Genomic DNA, 20,919 nt, shown 5'->3' on the forward strand with positions numbered 1-20,919 from the left:
AGAGAACAAAATGGTTTTCTAATCAATTCTCCAACCACTGGAATTCTCTAGGACATCTTGTCTTTAAAAAATATAGTTTCTCTCCATTCTACTAGGAGATGACAGGATAGTGAAAATGGTCTCCAGCATTCTCTTCCTCCTTCTTTCCCTCCCTTTAGAACAACACCCACATATGCACAGCCTTCTGATGACTTTCTGCTAATTGAGTGTTGATGACTTCCCTTGGGTGTCATTGTGAAATATTGAGTCACACTTAGTGTTACCAACATACTCCCAGATCCTTGGATCCAAGTGAGAGAGTGGGTGGGCCACTGAATACCAGATACCCTGCTGCACACAGCCAGAACTGGGAAATAATTTTGGGTTGAGTCATTTCAAGTAGTTAACAAAAGATGTGGCTTACTGAAAAAAGAGGGGAACATTGTCTCTTTTTGGCCTTGTTGAGAATTAGTTTCTCTGGCATTAATAACTAGCCTTTATATAGTGTTTTAAGATTTCAAAATGCTTTACATATATTATCTCATTTGATCCTCCTAATAGCCACTTAAAGTGGGTGTTATTATCATTATCCTCCATTTTTACATTGAGAGGACTGAGGTATACAGACATATTAAGTGATTTTCTCAGCTAATAAGTGTCTGAGGTGGAATCTTCTAAACAAAGACAAACCCTCTTATGTATTTGTACTACTTAAGTGTTCTGAGAGTAAAGACGTGCTATAAATTCACAACATTTATTAGCTTTAGAATTGTAGACATAAACTGGGGAAAAGAACACTGGCTCTAGGGTTCAAGAACCTGAGTTCAAATCCTAAGATTAAGGTACTAGAGCTGGAAGGGAGACTTCAGAGGCAATCTGAACCAACCTACTCATTTTTCTAATGGGGAAAGTGAAATTCCCGATACATTGTAGACTATAAAAGGAAACATGATACAAAATAAAATGAAATATCTCTATAGTCAAGGGACCTGAGTTCAGATCCATCTCTCTCACTTACTGCTTTGAGCAAGTCTCAATCTCTTAATTTTCTCTTAATTTTCTCATCTGTAAAATAAAGGGGTTGAACTCAATGGTCTCAGAGATGTTTTCCATCTCTGGATTTCTGTTTCTATTTTAGGATAAACCTTTACTATAGATTCTAGTGGTGAATTTAAGAGCTTTAGAAAGATTTTCTATCATTTGCCAAGAGTGACTACGCTATTCCTTCTCTTCTCATTCTAAAGAGACAGAAGGGCTATTTAAAATACAAAGCAATTAACTACCCAACAGTACAGATCATCAGGCAGGCCATGATATGGGAAAAGTAGTTGACATCAACCAGTGGTTAAACTGCCTAAGATACAAAGAGGAAACAGAGGTGAGAGGGGAGGTAGGAAGGGGAGATATGGAGATTGGTATCTTGATGGGATGTGAGGAAGTGGATTGTTATGGAACTCTGGGGAGAGTGTACCCATTATGTAAATGACAGAAAAAAGGGAATTTTCCTTGTTGTTTGTTTTACTATACTAAAAGAGATTAATTAAATGTCTGTTTTAAATAGTGTTACTCTGATGGCACAAGGTATAGAGGACTGAGCTTAAAATAAGGAAGATTCATCTTTATAAAGTCAAATCTTTGCTTAGACACTTAATAGCTGTGTGACCTCAGGAAAGTTTTAATTTATTTGCTTCAGTTTCAAAATAAACCCAAGGAAAAGATAAACCAATCCAGTATCTTTGCTAAGAAAACTTCAAATGGAGTTACAAAAAGGCAGATGCAACTGAACAACAGCGTTTGGCAAAATCTAGATTGTTCTTTATTTTTTTTAAGGAATGTTGGAAGGAATTTGAGTTATGGTTTTGACTGGATACTGACCCAAAATATACTATATGCTCTGAATACCTTTGAATGTGTTCACAATTGAAGAAGACCATATTATAATACTTTGTTTACTCAAAATTGATCATAAAAATCTAGCACGAGAAAACAGAAAAGAGTAGTTAAGCTTGCTTCTTTGACCATGACATTCTTTAGGCTCTGAGTATTTGTTAACTCAAGTAGCTTATTAAAACTATTAAATAACAAAAAGCTCCTGTATATGGCTTTTTCAGGAGAAAAAAGATGAAAAATTATGAAACTCAAACTTCATCTATAACACAGCCTGAAATTTTGTGTCCTTTTTCTTTCTCCCTCAATTTAGTTAGAATAGAGGTCATGGGGAGAAAAGGAATTTCTCTCTTCACTTACTGTGGATGGAATTCATTTAGAACATCAAATAAAAACTATAATCTTTTAGAATTTAGAGAATCTTTCATCCTCTTATTTGAAGTTTCTAATGTGAGAAAAATGTTGTCACATTCTCTATAGGCAGCATCTCTCTAATATCTATCCAGGAAATAATGCCAAGAAAAGAATCAATATTTAAAATCTCAAGAAGTGAATAGTTACAAATAAGCTAGAGACTGCAGTCCATTGTTGCAGAGCAGTCGAATTTTTGAGTGAAATAGAATTTGAGAGCTGAGAGGAATCTTTGAATCCATCCGGTTTAACATCCTTTCCCATGCAAGAATTCAAACTTGTAGTATGAATGAAATGTATCTCTGATAGGTTGTCATTTAGATTCCACTTAAACACTTCCATTGCCTAATAGGACTCCACTCTTTTCTTGACAGTTCTGTTTATTAGAAAGTTCTCCCTCACAGTGAACATAGATTTGTTTCCCTTCCTAGCCTACATTATGAAACTACATTAAATAAGTCTGGCCCTACTCCCATATTTCATCCATTTAAATATTTTTGTAATAAAATTTAGTGTCCATTAACAAACCTAATCAAATAAACATGAAAAGCAGGGCAAATTCTAAGAATAAAATCTCTTGACTCTAAAAAGGTATAAGCAAGAGAATTTAAAAATCAGCATTCTTTTCTCTCTAGACTATCAGGTGACCTCATCAGCTCACATGGATTTAACTATCATCTCTATATGGTTGATTCCTAAATCTATATACCCAACTCTAGTCTCTGTGCTAGGATTTAATTTCACATCTCCAATTGCCTTTTGGCCTTTTCCAAGTAAATAAGCCATGGTCTTCTCAAGCTTAACATATCCAAAATAGAATCCACTTTCCCCATCACAGATACCCATCCCACCCTCTTCTGAATTTGTTTATTTCTGTTGAGGGAATCACGATTTTTCTAGTTACCCAGACTCGCAAACTCTTATTGTCCTTGACTTCTCATACTCATCCACATGTTCAATAGGTTGCCAAATCTTGTCATTCTAATTTTTTACATCAGTGTCCTTTTCACCATTCATATCACTCCTACCCTCATTCAAGTTCTCACCTTGACTGTTGCCAAAGCCTCCTTATCACTTTCCCTGCCTCAAGGATCTATGAGCTTCAATCTACAAAGCTGCCAAGGGGTTTTTTCCTAAAACATAGAATTCACTTTGTCACTTCCCTACTCAAAAAACTTCAAAAATCTCTACTTCACAAGTCAAATATAAACTCTTCTGTTGGGCATTTAACTTGGATGTCCCACAGGCATTTAAAACTCATGATGAGATAGAGCACCGGCTCTGGAGTTAGGAGGATCTGATTTCATATCCAGACTCAGACTTAACTGTGCGATGCAGAGCAAGTCACTTAACCCCAATTGCCTCCAAATAAAGAAACAAACAAAAAAAAAACCACATTAAAAATTATGGCAAAATTTATTATGTTTCCTCCACATTTCTCTTTAGAATTTACCTATAACTGTTGAAGAAGACACCACCATATTTCCAGATATCTAGGCTAACAACCTCAGGGCTCACCTCCATTCTTCCCTCTGATTCACCTCATATACCCAATCCATTGTCAGATGCTGTTGTTTTCTAGCTTTATAACATCTTTTATTCATGTCTTTTTTTTTTTTTTTTTTTGCTACTTACATAGTTCCACTCCAGTTCACCCTCATAATCCATCTCCTGGACTATTGCTGTGGTTTTAGCAGGTCTCCCTGCCTCAAGCCTCTCCCCACTTCCATTCACCCTACAAAAAACTTCCAAAATTAATTTTTGGTGAGGTAATTGGGGTTAAGTGACTTGGATCACATAGCTAGGGAAGTGTTAAACGTCTGAGGCTGGATTTGAACTTAGGTCCTCCTGACTCCAGGGTCCTTTTCTCTATCTACTGCCCTCAAAATGATTTTTCTAAAACACAAGTTAAATGTACATTTAAATATGCATTTAACATGCATATTTATATGCATTTAAATATATACATATACTCATATGTGTGTTTATACATATGTAAATGTGTTTCTTTATACTTATACATGTGTGTTTACATATATGCTCTATGCATAGTTATTTATTGTATGTTTTTTATTTTATTAGAATGTGAGCTTCTTAAGAGCAGAGTTTATTTCTGCTTTTCTTTGCATTCCCAGCATTTAACAGAGTACCTGGAATATTGCAAACAAAATTTAATTTAGTGTTTGTCAATTAACTGATTACCAAAATTTATCCTTTTCATTTCAGTCCATAATTTCAGGTTGTCAATGTTTTTTTTTTCCCCAACCCTGATTGAATCTAATCTATCAGCTATTCCAAAACATTTACTTTACACAGGCTGAAATGACTTCCCTTTAAGGAGAGCCAAGTTCTGGATTAGTTGGTTCAGTGGATCACCCAACTTCTGGGGAATCAATGTTCCTTCACTTTGGTGGCAAATACAGAGGCAGAAAGGAACAGTCTATGCTCTTACAAATATAGAGCCCCACCCTCTGCATATGATATACAAACCAAGGAATAACTGATGTTTATTGGCCAACTTCAACAAAAATCTGTCAGTGCATTGTATATTTTAACCTGAGTCTAAAGTCAAAGTGCAATTGGAAAAAATCATGTACTCATCATCAAATTCAGGTGCACCTTCTCCTTTCTTTTGTTGTGTTACAAAATGATTCCCATGTGCAAGTAGAAGATAGAAATGAAGTAATAAATAAAAGAGATATGTTCAAGCTAAAATCACTCCTTAAATTTCTATAGTATATTTTATTTTATTATGAAGTTCTATCACACTAGAAAAGCTTCAAGTATAGGCCCAACAATGAACTTCAAATCTGTGACTTGAGGACCAACCTAATGAAGGTTAGAAATTTCATCTCCAGAAATAAGGCACCTGGAACTAGAATTTAAGAGTACCTCAAATGATCAAGCACATTTTTGCAACAATTAACACTCTAGGTCCTTCTGGTGCTATGGGGTTCTATGGATAGAAGGCTGGAGTTGGAAAGTGAAGTAGAGCTGAGCTTACTGGTCTTCATCATTGAAGAAACAGACAAATTGTGGAATTCTTGAGGTCTTGAAAAACAGAAAAATACCAATGATATAGTCTTGAGGGACTGTGGTTATGGACAGTCATTTAGCCTCTCCCCAGTCTGTTCCAGAGGACAACAGATTATTTTCCAATTGGCTAAGAGTAAAATGAATCCTTGGCACTATTGAGAATTTTAAGTGGGCTTTCTATCATTGGGAACACATTTCATAGCCTGATATTATGGGAATTTGATGAAATTTCTTTGTTATAGTCATTCAACCCACTCAAAGCTGCTATTCTAGATTCTATCTATGATGGATGGTTGCTTGGGTCACAGAAAGTACACACTTCTTTTTTCTTATTTCAAAATCCAGCCAAAGAATTAGTTGTCAATCTGCAAAAGGGGAGAATAAAATTCACCAGAAAATCTAGAAATGGCTTGCCTTCTCTGTAAGTGGGCTTGGGATGAATTGTTGAATAATATTAATGAGCTGCCAACCTATTTTTCAACTCCTCTTCCCAAACAGCTAGTAAGGCATTACTGTAAGTCAGAGATTCTTTTTCCTTCAAAGTCAGAATGCATGTCATTTAACCTTCCAGTAAATGCAAAAATCAAACTGATTTTGTTACCCAGTTAGGCTAACTGCTGAGTAACCAAGACATTTTTCCAAGATTATGCTTGCTTAAATAGTGATTACTGGTATCTAATTCCCTAATCTTAATTCTTGCTCAAATAACTTGGTCATTTAGATTTTTCCTGTTCATCATAATATAGGTACGATAACAGGAATACCTGAGTAAAGAGGAAATGCATGTAATTTATTGGGAAGGTTTTGGCTATTTCATAGATAAAGCTGGAACTTTTAAAAACTCTCTGTGCATTCACTGGTATTCAAATCAAAGAAGATTTGATGTTTCCTAGAAAACTTAATTAAAAGTTGCTCATGGCTGGTGTACTACATATTTTAATCATAAGTCTAAAGTTCATGATACTACTGAAAGGAAAGCAGGTCTCTCGATAAGCTAAAATACATATTCTCCTTCCCTTGATAGTTACACAACTCACCAGCAATTCCACACAAATCAGTGTGGTGGTAGAATCATAAATTTCAAATTGAAAGTGAACTTGGAGGAATCACATCTAACCCCTTCCTTTTACAGGTGAGGGAATCCAGAAAAAAAAAAAAAGATTAAGTGATTTACCCAGGATCAACCAGTTAATTAAGGGTTTGAGTCAGGATTTAAATTCAAATGTTCCTGATTTGAAGTCTAGCAATCTAGCCACTATTCCATCTAATTTCCTATGCCATCTAATTGTCTCAATAACACATTTTTCTTCTTTATTGGCCCACAAATAGTTTAAAATAAATCATTTCAGAAATACAAAACTGATTTCTTTCATATTTTTCTTTTGTCTATTTCTTTTCATTGTCTTAAAGGCAAAAATAGAAAGATTGAATGACATCATTTATAAAATGTTGGATTATGAGTCTGAAGACTTGGATTCAAATTCTATTTCTGAAAATCACTAAATGTAGTACCTTAGACAAGGTCCTTAAACTTCTTGAAGCCTCAGGTAAACCCCTAAAATTATAAGTTGTTGATAAAGAGCAATATGTCTGTAAATTTATTAGTACATACACCTAATTAATAAGTGTTTATTAAGCATTCACTATGCATTAGACACTACTAACTTCACCAGACACAGAACATACCATGAAAAAGAAACAGTAGCCACACTCTCTTAGAGTTTACAATGGATAGCATTTCAACTCACACAAAGGCATATATGGGAATGAATGCCAAGCTGAGAAGGAGCCAGTAGTTAGTGTGACTACAGTGTAGAAGTTGTGAAGAATAATAGTGTGTAATTAGTCTGAAAAAGTAGGTTGGAGCCAGACAGAGATGAGAGAGGAAATGAGATGGAGACAAAGACATACAGAGAGAAAGAAACAGAGAGAAAGACAAAGACAAAGACAAAGAGGGAGAAGGAAAAGGAAAAGGAAAAGGAGGGAAGTGAGGAAGAAAGAGAAGAGGAAGATAATAGGAAAATGAAGAAAAAAGGGGGAGTAGAGGGATAAGGAAAGGGAAAGAGAAGAAGTGAGATCAAGAAAGAAGGAAACAGAAAAAGGAGAGGAAGAAAAAGGAGAAGGAAAAGAAGAGGAGGAAGAGAAATGGAAGAGGAAGAAAAGAAGAAGGAAGAAGAGACAAAGACAAGCAAAAGTTAAAGCCCTGTGAATAGGGGACAGGACATGGATACAAAGGGAACTGATGAGAAAAGAAATAAGACAGAAGAATGTCATATCCTGTGAAGTAGTGAGTATTCTGAGTGGTCAATAGTGTCAATGGGAGCAGAGAGGCCAAAACAGTTGATGACTAAGAAAAGACCATAGGAATTAGCAATAAAGAGATCACTAGTGACTTTGGAGTCCAGTAGTAGGGATGGAAAATAGATATCAAAAATTTGAAAAGTGAGTGGGAGGGAAGAAAGCGGAATATAGTTAGTTTTTCCCCTTTTACTTCCCTTTTTATGACTATAACGTGAAGAAAAGAGAAACAGGGAAATATCTTAATGGGATGGTAGAAGTAAGCGATGAAGGTTTTCTAAAGATGGAGGAAATCTGGAGTGTTAAAAGCATCAGGGAAAGAATCAGTGGATAGGAATGGTGACAATTAGGAATGGAGAAAGGGGACATTCTAAGAGAAAATAAAAGGAAAATGAGATATTCCTTCCACCTGAACACTATTCCAAACTTATGGAGGAGACATGCTTTTGTTTGTTTGTTCTTCTCATATGCCAAAGTCAGCTCACATGCTATATACAATAAAACTAATCAAGGTTTTGCAATGGGATAATGTACTTATGTGGAGTTCTGTGGAGCAACAGTGGCATCTAGTGATAAGTTAGTCATACTTATTCTATGTACTACTCCAGGGAGACTCAACCCTCATGGCGTGACAGGATGGTAGATTTAATCCTGAAAGACTTCTTGAAGGACATCAAATCCAGCCTCACATTCTTGAGATGTGGAAGAGACTTGTTCAACTAGAGGAATAGATCTGAACTCAGGAAGATGAGACTTTCTGACTCCAGGTCCAGAATTCTATCCACTGTATTCCATAGCTGCCAATCTCTCTATTATATGCCATATACTATATATGTTCCAAGTTAGTCCATCAATTAGCACTATATTAGGCACAGGACACACCAAAAAGGAAAAAGGTCCCTCCTCTCAAGAAGCTTATGTTCTAATGAGGAATATAACATGTAAATAGATTCAGAATAGTTGAAAGGTAGTCTCAGGGAGAACTAGGTGGTACAGTGGATTGGGTGTTAAGGCCAGAGTTCAAATCTGGTCTTAGATACATACCAGCTGTGTGACCCTAAGCAAGTAACAACTCTATTGCCTCAGTTTCCTCATCTGCAAAATGAGCCCCAAGAAAGAAATGGCAAACCACTCCAATATTTTTGCCTTGAAAAAACAAATAGGGTCATAAGGACTTGGACATGGCTGAAAAGTAACTGAAAAACAACAAACTTCTCCTTGTCTAATTGCTCCTTCTCAGTCTTTTCTAGCATATCATATCATATTTGATATGAAGACATTGGAATAACTTGAACTAGAGAAGGTGACTTGGTCAATGTACTTTAGGAAAATCAACTTGACAGCTGAATGTGATGTTAGTGAAGAGAGATTAAAAAGTAGTGAGACTAGGGAGAGGATTCTGGAAAAATGTCAGGGTAAGTCACAAAACATTCAACTCTCCAAATTTCCTTGACAAAACAAAACAAAACAAAACAAAAAATAGAACACTCAGAGGGAATGTAGAACAGAAGAAATAAATAAAAGTCAAGATATATTCTGCTAAGACAATTTAAGAAGACCCCAGGAAAGACCTGACTTCCAGGAGTGGACATTTTGCCTGAGTGAACTTGAAAACACCTCCAGACCAACTCTGCAGAATCAACAACCAACAAGCCCTGATGGCTGAGTGGAAGACAAGGATATTCCACTGACAAGGGATGCCAATATTGGTATATTGGCCAGAAAAGTTCCAAGCTGATGCTGCAGAAGGAGCTAGCACACATAGGATGAGTGCAGAAACACCAGCTGCTAACTCTGGGGATTTGACAGGAAAGCAATAATCCCTGGTTTCAGTTCCAGGGGAGAAAGGACAACTGTAGTTTGCAGCCACCCTCAAGATCCAAGGAAACAAGATCATTTGCAGGACAGTGCGGCTAAGGACCCTAGCCTTGACTTACAAGTAGACAGCAGGATCCAAAGTTGAATCCTAGGACAGACCTCAGAAAATAACTGTTAAAAGAATCTGAGACTTGGGGCATCATTCCTCATACCTCAGGACTGTAATTTGACTACAAAATAAAACAAAATAAAATAAAAATGAATAAGAAAAGGAAAAAGAATCCAACAACAGATAGCTACTATGAAGACAGAAAAGATCTAGGTTCATATTCAGAGGAAGATGAGAGAAAAAAAAAAGCCACTCCTTTTTCGATGAGAAATGTCGAAGGATCCCAAGCACAAAAAGAGTTCTTGGGTGAACCTTAAAAGAACTTTAAAAATCAAATAAGAAAGCCTGAGGAAAAATTAAGGGGAAAATAAGAGCAATCCAAGAAAATCATGAAAAGAAAATTAACCAACTTGAAATGGAGAGTTAAAAACTTAAGGAAGATCATTTCTTGAAAACTAAAATTGGTTAAAAGAAAATTAATGACATTCTAAGACAACAAGAAATAATAAAACAAAATCAAAATAATGAAAAAACAAAAGAGAATTTGAGACACTTCACCAGAAAAACTACTAATTTGGAGAACAGATCAAGAAGAAATAATATTAAAAATTATGAAGGAAAAAAAAATCTTGATACAATATTACAAGAAATTATCAAGGAATAGAGCCCTGAAGTTCTAGAATAAGAAGGTAAAGCAGAAATAGAAAAAATTCACTGATCAGATTCCAAAGGAAAACTTACAGGAATATCACATCATATCAAAATTTCTAGCTAAAGAAGAAAATATTGAAAGCAACAAGAAAAAAATTTAAATATCATGGAGCTACAATAAAGATTACACAAGTCATGGCAGCTGCTCCTATATGTTGAAGGATCATAGGTCTTGAAATACTATATTTCAAAAAGCAAAAAGAGGCGGGGGTTATGATTAAGTGTAACTTACTTAGCAAAATTAATTATAATCCTTATGGGGAGAAATGGACATTTAATGAACTGAAAATTTTCCAAGTATTTGTGAACTTAGGAGAAATTTCAACATATATAGCATTTAGGAAAAATATAAGGTAACCATGAGGTCAAATTGTTTACTTTTTATATGTGAAAATATCAGTATCCTTATGACTGTCATTATTTAGGTAGTTTGGGGGAAAAAAGCTTCATCTGAGCTGAAAATGATGAGGTGATTCTTTTAAAAAACATAAAACTGTACAAAAGGGAAACTGATATAGAAGAAGCTAGAAGGGGGAAGGTGTGTAGTGTGGAATTTTACTCTCATAGGGAATAGGCTAAAAAGGAAACAACATATATGTATATGTTTTTATATCTTAGGAAGGTATTAAAATCATCTAAATACATCTAAAGAAATAACAGTGCAAGTGGATAGGACATGGGAAAGGATAAGGGAGAGTCCTGAAGGGGGTGGGCAACTTAAGGAAGAGTGGGCAATTTAATAGGTAGAAGTAAAGCAGAGGAATGAGGAGGGATAGGAAGAGGTTGAGATGGAGGATGAGGAAAAATAAAAAGGAAGGGAAATATGCAACAAGTAATTACAGCTTAGAATATGAATGGGATAACTCATAAAATAAAAACTAATAGCAGATTAAAATTTTGAATTCAAAAATATGTTGCTTTCAGGAAATTCTATTAAAATAAGAGATATACACACAAAGATAAAATAAAGGTCAGAAGTAGAATTTATTACATTAAAAAGCAAGGATAATAATCATCATCTCTAAGTTAAAGCTGAAATAGATTTAATCAAAAGAAAAAAGGGAAATTACACTGTACATCAGTGATAATTATTTAGTATTGTTTTAGGGCATTTAAAATAACTAGACAGCATAAATAATTAAAATACTACCTGCTAAAATATAGGACACTATATGACAGGAACTATATGAACAGAACACAGGAAATATATGAATATAAATACAAAACACTTTATACAAATAAAGTCAGATCTAAATAACTGAAGTAATATTTATTGTTCACAAGTAGATAAATTTAATATAATTTTTAAATGTAATTTTACCTAATTAATCTATTTATTCACTGTCATCCCAATTAAATTAACAAATAATTGTTGTACTGAATTAGAAAAATAATAACGTTCATATAAAAGAACAAAAGGTCAGTGACTTCAAAGAAACCAGGGAGAAATAATATAAAGGAAATAGATTCAGCAATTTCAGACCTTAAACTATATTATAAGAATAGTGTTGAAGTTTAAATGGATAATTCAATTATTTTCAATTAAAATTTTCTTGAATAAATAAAATCTATAAAGCCAAGAAGAGAAGGGAGGCAGAAAATTGAGAGGGGAACTTTCATATATAATCTCTCAGATAAGATGTGATTGGATGGAATATTGCTGTAGTGTAGGAAATGAACTGGCTGATTTAGAAAAAACATGGAAAGATTTGGACTTATAAAGGAGGATGCCATCCACCTTCAGAAAAACAGATGATAAGAAGAAATAAGCATAGTATAGTCTTACATACATGTGCATGAATATGTATGTGTCTATACATGCGTATGTTTATTGATATCTATACACATGTACATATATCCATTAACTGTAGCCTTCTTTAGGATAAGAGTAAGGAGGTAGGGAAGGGAGAAGAGAAAAATAAGGTTAAAAGTTCATAAAAGAGAACTTATATGGAAGCAAAAAAAAAAAAAAGCAGAACAGGTTTGAAAATAATGTGTAATATTTATTATATACATTTTCTTGAAATGGAAATTTATTTTTTATATTGAATCCTCTCATGTTCTGGTGTATACATGGCAATTTTTCTCATTTTATATAAGTTTAAAATAATGAAATTTACAAATAAAAAGGAAATAGGGAGACTAGTTATAAAATTATTAAAATGGATTGGCTGGGGAGAGAGATGAGGGTCTAAATTAAGGTCAATGGCTACTATTTAAAGAAGCAAGGAAAGGGACAAAAAGAATTATGCTGTGAAGGTAGAGAAAAGATTTATCAGCAGATTGGATAAGTGGGGTGAATGAAAGAATAATGACACAAAAGTTGCAAACCTGAGTGACTAGAGGGATGGTAGTAAAATATTTAATTATAGCTAACATTTATATAGTATTTGCCATGTGCCACGAACCATGCAAAAGTGCTTTATAAGTATATTCATTTAACTTTCAAGAAAGTCTTGGGAGGTAGGTGATATTATTATCCCTATTTTACAGATGAGCAAACTGCAGCAAACAGAGTTTAATTGATTCTCCAAGGACCTCACAGCTGGTAAATGTCTGAAGCCAAATTTGCTAACTTCAGGACCAGTGCTTGAGCTAATGTACAACCTAACTGCCCTCTATATTAAAGGAAAGTTTTGAAGAGAGGAGGGTTTGGGAAACTGTGAAGAATTCATTTTTTGATATTTTGCATTTGAGATGTTTATAAAAAAAGACATCAACTTGAGATGATGAAAAGGCAGTTGATGATCTCAACTCAAGACAAATTCAGAAGAGAGAGTGGGGCTAGATTTGTAAGTCTAAGGTATTATCTATATAGAAATGATAATTGAATTCATAGAAGGCGATAAAATCACTTAGTGGGAGAATAACCAGGGAAATGAAAAGAGGGTCCAGATCAGAGTTCATGGGAACCAAACAATTTTAGAGGCAGTTGATATGAATGAAGAACCAGCAAAGGATGCTAAGAAGTCATTGTAGAACAGATAGGAGAACCACAAGCCAGTTTGATCGTCCCAAAAGGAGCGAGTAGGAGAAAGTGACCAGGTGGAAGAAATCAGGAAGGATCAGGATAAAAGAAAAGTTCTTTAGTTTTGGAAGTTAGGAGATCATCCAAAAAATATGTCTTAAGGCCAAGCCCCTCATCTGGTACCAGTGACAAGATATAGATCAGGATTAGAGACGGTCCCCATTTGTCAAGATCAAAAATTTCAAGATACTCTAGTTCTTGATAATTCTTTGAAGACAGCTAGGTGATATAATGAATCCCACTGGGGTTGGAATCAGGAAGACTTCTTTTCCTAAACTGAAATCCAGGCTTAAAACCTTACTGGCTGTGTGACTCTGGGCAAGTCACTCAATCCTGTTTGCCTCAGTTTCCTTATTTGTTAAATGAGCAGAAGAAGGAAATAGCAAACCAGTATCTTTGCCAAGAAAACCCCAAATGGGGTCACAAAACTTCAAAAATGAATGAACAACAAATCCTTTTTTCCCCTGCTTACCAAGGAAGTATATTGCTTCCCCACTCCATCTTTTTTTCCTCTCTCTTTTGGCTTTTAATCCCTATATCACTGAGATTTCTCTGCATTTCAAAAAAATTACAATTTCACAAATAATGTTTTTAATCCAAATAGAGGGTTTTTTGGTGGAACCCAAGTTTTTATAGATAAGAGATTTCTTCATTCTCAGTGGAGTTTGTTTTTTTTTAATGAGCATACTAATCATATCTGAGATAACCCTGTGTCTCTCTAGTCAATCACTGCTCCAGAACCAGACAACTGAAACTGCACTGACCAAGCATCAGTGTTGGGGACCTTTTCTCCATTAAAAGAAAATTGTCAATCACTGGGATTTAGAGAGAAGAATGAGGTTACTACCTCTTCTGGGGATTGCCAAATCTGGGGATTGCCACTCCACCTTTCCCAACAGCTGGTCATTGCTTAGCTAGCTGATGGAAACCCAACTTGAGATGCAGTAGCTTCATCTTCAGCTCTCTTGAGACCTCTGCTGGTTGTATAGAAAATAAATAAACCTCATTAGGATCCATAAATTCTCTACCTGAACTCTACTTTTCTCTACGATGTGGTAAATAGATTAGTATAAATATTACTGATGATTTAGAGAGCAATTGCTACTAACTATAGGAAATAATATGGATAGAAAAATTTGAGCTATCCCTATTTTAAGTTAGCACCTTGAATTCAAAAAGAATACTAAATTTAAGAAGTCAAAAGAGTTAAGTGCATGGGGAAAGACCTGAAGGAACTGTTGATGAAGGACACAAACCAAAGAACCTAAACTTCCAGCAATCACCACAACTTTCTCCTTCCCATCTACAGTAATTACTCCTTCTCCATCCCTGCTCCATCCTTTGCCAAACCAGTCACCTCCTCTCCACCTGGGAGAAAGACATTGCAGTAATCTTGTTTGACCCAGGGATAAATGAAAACTTGCAGTACATGTCTTGAAGCCTTAGTTTCCTCATCTGCAAAATGGGGTTAATAATTGTCAAACTGTATGCAGTCATACTATATCACGTTAAAAAGCTTTTGCACAAACAAAACTAATGCAGACAAGATTAGAAGGGAAGCAATAAACGGGAAAACATTTTTACAGTTAAAGGTTCTGATAAAGGCCTCATTTCCAAAATATATAGAGAATTGACTCTAATTTATAAAAAATCAAGCCATTCTCCAATTGATAAATGGTCAAAGGATAAGAACAGACAATTTTCAGATGAAGAAATTGAAACTATTTCTAGTAATATGAAAATGTACTCCAAATCACTATTGATCAGTGAAATTCAAATTAAGACAACTCTTGAGATACCACTACACACCTGTCAGATTGGCTAAGATAACAGGAACAAATAATGATAAATGTTGGAGGGGATGCGGGGAAAATTGGGACACTGATGCATTGTTGGTGAAATTGTGAATGCATTCAACCATTCTGGAGAGCAATTTGGAATTATGCCCAAAAAATTATCAAACGGTGCATACCCTTTTTACCCAGCAATGTTACTCCTGGGCTTATATCCCAAAGAAATACTAAAGAAGGGAAAGGGACCTGTATGTGCCAAAATGTTTGTGGCAGCCTTCTTTGTAGTGGCCAGAAATTGGAAACTGAGAGGATGCTCATCAATTGGAGAATGGCTGAATAAATTGTGATATATGAATGTTATGGAACTGGATAAGCTATCCACATATGGCTCATCAGCAGATTCATGGCTGAAGCCTTTCTCTCTTGGCATATCAGGTCATATCTTACATTTTTCCAAGCATTCTAAGTATTGAGAACCCAGAATTAACAATAGAGGAAGACTTTTATAAAAACAAAGCATCTGGGTGGTAGAGTGGATAGAGTACCTGCTCTGGAATCAGTCAGTGAGTGATTTGTCTAGGGATACTCAACTAGCAAGTATCAGAGTCAGAATTTGAACTCGAGTCTTTCTTGGTTTCATGTGCACTGTGATGCCAGTATGGAATGCCAATCATACTAGAGTTTGGGTAGTAGGTTTCTTTTTTTGTTTGTTTGTTTTACTTTAGAACTAGCAGGAAATCTAATATGGCATATTATTCAAGGAAATTAGTATACGATCATAGATTTAAACTTGGAAGAAATATCTAATTCAATCTCAAATGAGGAATCCATGGCCTTGAGAGATTAAGTGACTTGCATGTTTTAAGAGTGAACAGATTAAGTGAGATTAGAAACCAGACCTTCGGAGTACAAGTCTAGCTTCACTTCAGCCTGCTACAATCAATGCTAGTGCCATGAAAAAGCTCCAGATGTTCCTTTGACTAGTATGAATGCTCAACAATCCCACTACCCATACCCCACTTCAATCTTCCCAATGTCATTGTGGTCTTTGGATTTAAGCTTGACCATAGCCTAAATGTTCATGACATTTCATCATTAGCAACTGAATCCTTTCAGAAATAGAAAAATAATTTATGCAATAAAAACATTACAAACATATCTTTGAAAGACCTAGGAACTCAGTTCAACACAATGGCCAGAGTTTCAGAAGATCCGTGATGAAACATTATCTACCTCCTGACAGAGTCCATTGCCATGGATTCAGACTGCAGAAAGAGTGATTTATTTTTTGATATGGCCAAAGAGGGAATTAGTTTTGCTGAACTATTAATATGTTGTCTGCATTAGTTTTGTTTGTACAAAAGCTTTTTAACTTGATAGAGTATGACTGTATACAATTTGAATGACAATTATTAACCCCATTTTGCAGATGAGGAAACTAAAGCTTTAAGACACATACTTCAAGATTAATAATTTGCAAGGATTTTGTTTTTAATTTTCTTTTTTCCATTGGAAGGAATGGAGTAGTAGGAGGAAGAGAAAACAGACTTTTGTTCATTGAAAACAATCTAATTTAAAGTGAAAAAAGTAATTTACTCATTAAACACAGTAATATTATTAATGTTTTTCTCTTGATAAGAGACAGTGATACTTTTAAATGTCCAGTTCTGCTCTTTTGGGTTGGCAAAGAATTGGAAATTGAGGGGATGAATTGTGGTATGTGATTATGATGAATATTATTATGTTATAAGAAATGATGAGCAAGGTGCTCTCAAAAAACCTGAAAAGTCTTCCATATACTAAAACAAAGTGAAATGTAGCATATGCAAAGTAACAGCAATATTGTAAGAAGATCAGCTGTGAATGACATAACTATTCTTAGAAATATAATAATCCAAGACAATTCTGAAGTTAATAGGAAGTATGTGAAAGCTCAATAAATGGAGGCTTTAGGAGGAATTCAATGTTCCATTCTCCAGCCATCCAATCAGAGGGAAAAGGAAATTGAGTAAATTGAAAAGGTGTTGTGTATCCAAAGCCTGAATCAATCTGCCTGGTGATGCTTCCATTTGTTCTAATTAGAACTACAGGTATCCCTTCCACATCATGGAGGTTAAGATCACCATTTCTCCAATGAGCATATAACAGTACTAGGAGATGAGGGAAGCATTATAAAATGTACATGTACTATTGGGAGCATAGAACTGTCCAAGAATAGTCTGCAGGATTTAGACATTCCCAAAAGAAAGAAAAATGTCCAAGCAATGAGATTTCTAGTGACAACTGAGGTTTTACAAATTTTTCAGAAGGATTTTGGAACTTAAAATTCTACCTTTAGCTGAAATCAAGAGTGTTATTACCTAAATTGCCTTTCCAATTTCCATTTCATTATTTGAGAATAGGGATTTGCAAAAATTGAAATAGTAACTGGCACTCTATGCAAAAAGAGATTCATTTAGAATTCTTTGTAATTCTTTATCACCTGAAACTTAACAGTTAGCAAAGATCAAAATTACTGTTAATGTACAATACCCACTACAGGATGCATCATCTTATAAAGTACTAGGGTTTGACAAGTAAGAACAGTGACACTGAGAACATGGAATTCAAAAGTGCCCTGGAAAAGTTGTCTTCCTTGTTTTTCAAGCAGAATAGTACCCAAACCTTCCTAGTCAATAAGAAGTGACTTTATAAATATCGTACTCCAGAAAAGGAGTGAATCCCACCACTCCCCCATCCCTTAATTCAGTGTCTCATATATCAGTTAACAATAAGGTCCAGAATTAAAGTAATCCTAGGCAACTCGATGATTGACAAATTTTGGTATAAAATATCCTAATATTTGAGGTAAATGTTATTAAGGAACAACTAGGTTATACAATGGTTTCCTCTGTTATCTGTTTATGGGAATATATATGACCATGTTTGTGTTGGTACTAGGTGTCTTCCATGTTGGATTCCCATTAATATATAGTAAAGGGTACAAGTAGAGTTTGTGTAAAGGTCATCGCATCTAACTCTTTGGCAGTTGGGCAAAAGAAATTCTTCTACTTTGAAACTGGGGGAGATCACACCAGTCTTGGTTTTCATTCACATAACTATACTAGTCAGTCAGCCTCCTTGATACTGCATTCCGCCATGTAAAGGACTCCCAACTGCCTATATAAATAGTTGTATAAGTTGACTCCCATTTGGGGAATTTTTTTTATTTTAAAAGATTAATAAAGACTACTAAATAGTTCATGGGTATCATAAGTTAGGTTCTCATCTTTGCACAGTTCTATTTCTGGGTAAAATACCACTACTCAGTACAATTAAAAATTCACAGTTTTATTAATCATAATCATTCTTTTTAGACAGAAAAAAAGTTTTGGTTTTTCCACAAAGGCCTGACAAAAGACAAGAAAATATCAGTCACAAAATATCCCAGTGAGATGCACAGTAAAAAGCACAGACTTCAAATAGGTGGACTATACACATGAAAACATTAGATCATTTTAAAAGTGACATTCAATGTATCTCTTATGCTCATAAATGCCCTCTTCCATTCTTTCCATCCACCCACCCACCTACCAATTTCAAGTTTTATCTGGACTATTTGCCATCCAGAAGGCATCCAATATAATAATTTTCAAAAGCAGCTTCTCTCTCTCTCTCTCTCTCTCTCTCTCTCTCTCTCTCTCTCTCTCTCTCTCTCTGTCCGTCTCTCTCTCTCTCTCTCTCTCTCTCTCTCTCTCTCTCTCTCTCTCTCTCTCTCTCCCCACACACACACACACCCTAGAAGGAAAAGTCCAATGACCATTTCCCTTTAGGTCCCACAATTCCAAATTATATTCAGTTCAGATATATCTCCTTCACTGAAATTCTTATACTATCACCATCCCAATTGAGGCTAAAGGCAAATCCTGTCCCTTGAAGATCACTTCCCAACTCTACTCCCCAAGTTAAAAAGGGCTCTAAGCTGCCATCAAAATTCATCCTTTAACAAGACAATGGGCAAACCTATATTGTCCATGCTTTATTTGGGCCAGGGAAGCAAGCAGATATTCTTACAGTTTTTTTCTGAGTCTAGATGAATGGGTGGAAGGGACATGAACTGCTCTATGTCAGTTTGGAGTTATGAAAGGGTATCAATATATCTAAATGCCATGGTGAGAGTACTTTGTATACATTTCTGTAATCCATATAGCTTTCCACAAAAAAGGGGATGAAGGTTAGAAGCAATAAAATGCTGTAAACATGCACAATTAGATTCATTATTCCAAAGACTGATATAAAAGGAGGAAGGGGTGCAGAAACATCTAAATGAATGAATCCCAAGATAAATGCTTGAGAATATCTCAATAAAGCTGGAAATAAAGAGACCCTTAATTACTTCTGCTGTCTGCATACCAATCCCAATGTGTAAAAAGGTAACAGTGCCTAAGAAAACATATTTCTACATACATACTGTATAATCCTACACAGATATGTTTTAGTCTATAAAGCAGGAAAAGGGGCCTAATTGACTCACAAAATTGTAATTACCTGGAATATAGAAAGTTTTAGGTCAATCTTTCCACAGTGCCTTGCATATAACAAGTTGAATTGAATGAGAGTGTGGATGATACAAAAGTCTTCTTTAAGAAGAATCTATCAACTCTAATTTTTTTCTAATATTTTTTCTAATATTTGGACCTGTTTTTTTTTAATCTGATGTAGAGAAATTTTTATAGTGAATGAGGCACTGAAATGATGAGCTTCCTTCTTACCAACTAGGCAGATCTATGCCTGCAAAAAAATCAAAGGAAACCTTTAAAGAGCCAAAGATTTGAGACTCATATTCAGATTTCTCCTTAAGGGAGAGAACTGCTCATAGCTTTCTTCTGTCTTCCTCCTATGCCAGTTTTTAACTTTTTTGCATCATGGACCCCTTTGGAAAATTTTGTGAAGGGTATGAATCCTTTTTTCAGAATCATAATTTTAAAACACAAAACAAAATACAAAGGAAACCAAATATTATGAAATGCAGTTAATCAATTTTAAAAATTTCAGGCTACTGTTTCAGAAACTCTGCTTCATGTTTTAGACTGGTAATGAATTCATCCAAAAGAAGAAAGGATTGAGACACATACTGAAGTGGAGGCAGAAATAGTTAAAGATGTAGTTAATGAGGGTTATGATTCACATTTAGATGAGTGGGGAGAAATTGGAGGATGAAAAAGATTCTAGGTAATGCTATTTTTATCCTTAAAATCTAACTAAGAGAAGAAAAACTCCAGTCTTACTTTGGAAAAAGTGGTCTCCTTGGGGGTATGGGAGGTGGAAATATTAAATCAAATAGGCCTCCATTCTACTTTTCCTGAGATGTTGACTTTGGATGTCATGAAACTAAAGATAAAAACTGTAATGAATTATTTGTCATATTTTTCAATTTTTAGTTCTTGGGGGAGGGGAGAAAGAGAAAAATAAAATAAATCGTCTTTTTCCTTCATTTTTAATCTTTACCAAACTCCCACATGAATCACATCCTTTTCATCCTAAAAAGACCATTATGAAAATTTAGTTACAGCATCAGTAATACAAGTGCAATTAGATTTATGCTTCTTTCATTTCTAAAAGCATCTCTGCCTGTTTTTTTGCAGACTAAGCTGAAAGAGGCTCAATCTGTTTCCTTTAAGAGTTTGAGGGAGAAATGGACTTTCTGTTTTGCTAGAAGACAACTGTGTGAAGAATGAGCTGTCTCTTAAGGTTCAAAAAATCTGAGGTGGTTTCCTGATACTTCGAAGCAGGAAATATAGGAAATATTCTATTTGGCAGGAAAAACCCCACCCCAGAGGTCTTAAAGTCACTTACACAGTCATGGCAAA

This window comes from Sminthopsis crassicaudata, chromosome 5, assembly GCF_048593235.1.
Source record: "Sminthopsis crassicaudata isolate SCR6 chromosome 5, ASM4859323v1, whole genome shotgun sequence".
Taxonomy (NCBI): Eukaryota; Metazoa; Chordata; class Mammalia; order Dasyuromorphia; family Dasyuridae; genus Sminthopsis; species Sminthopsis crassicaudata.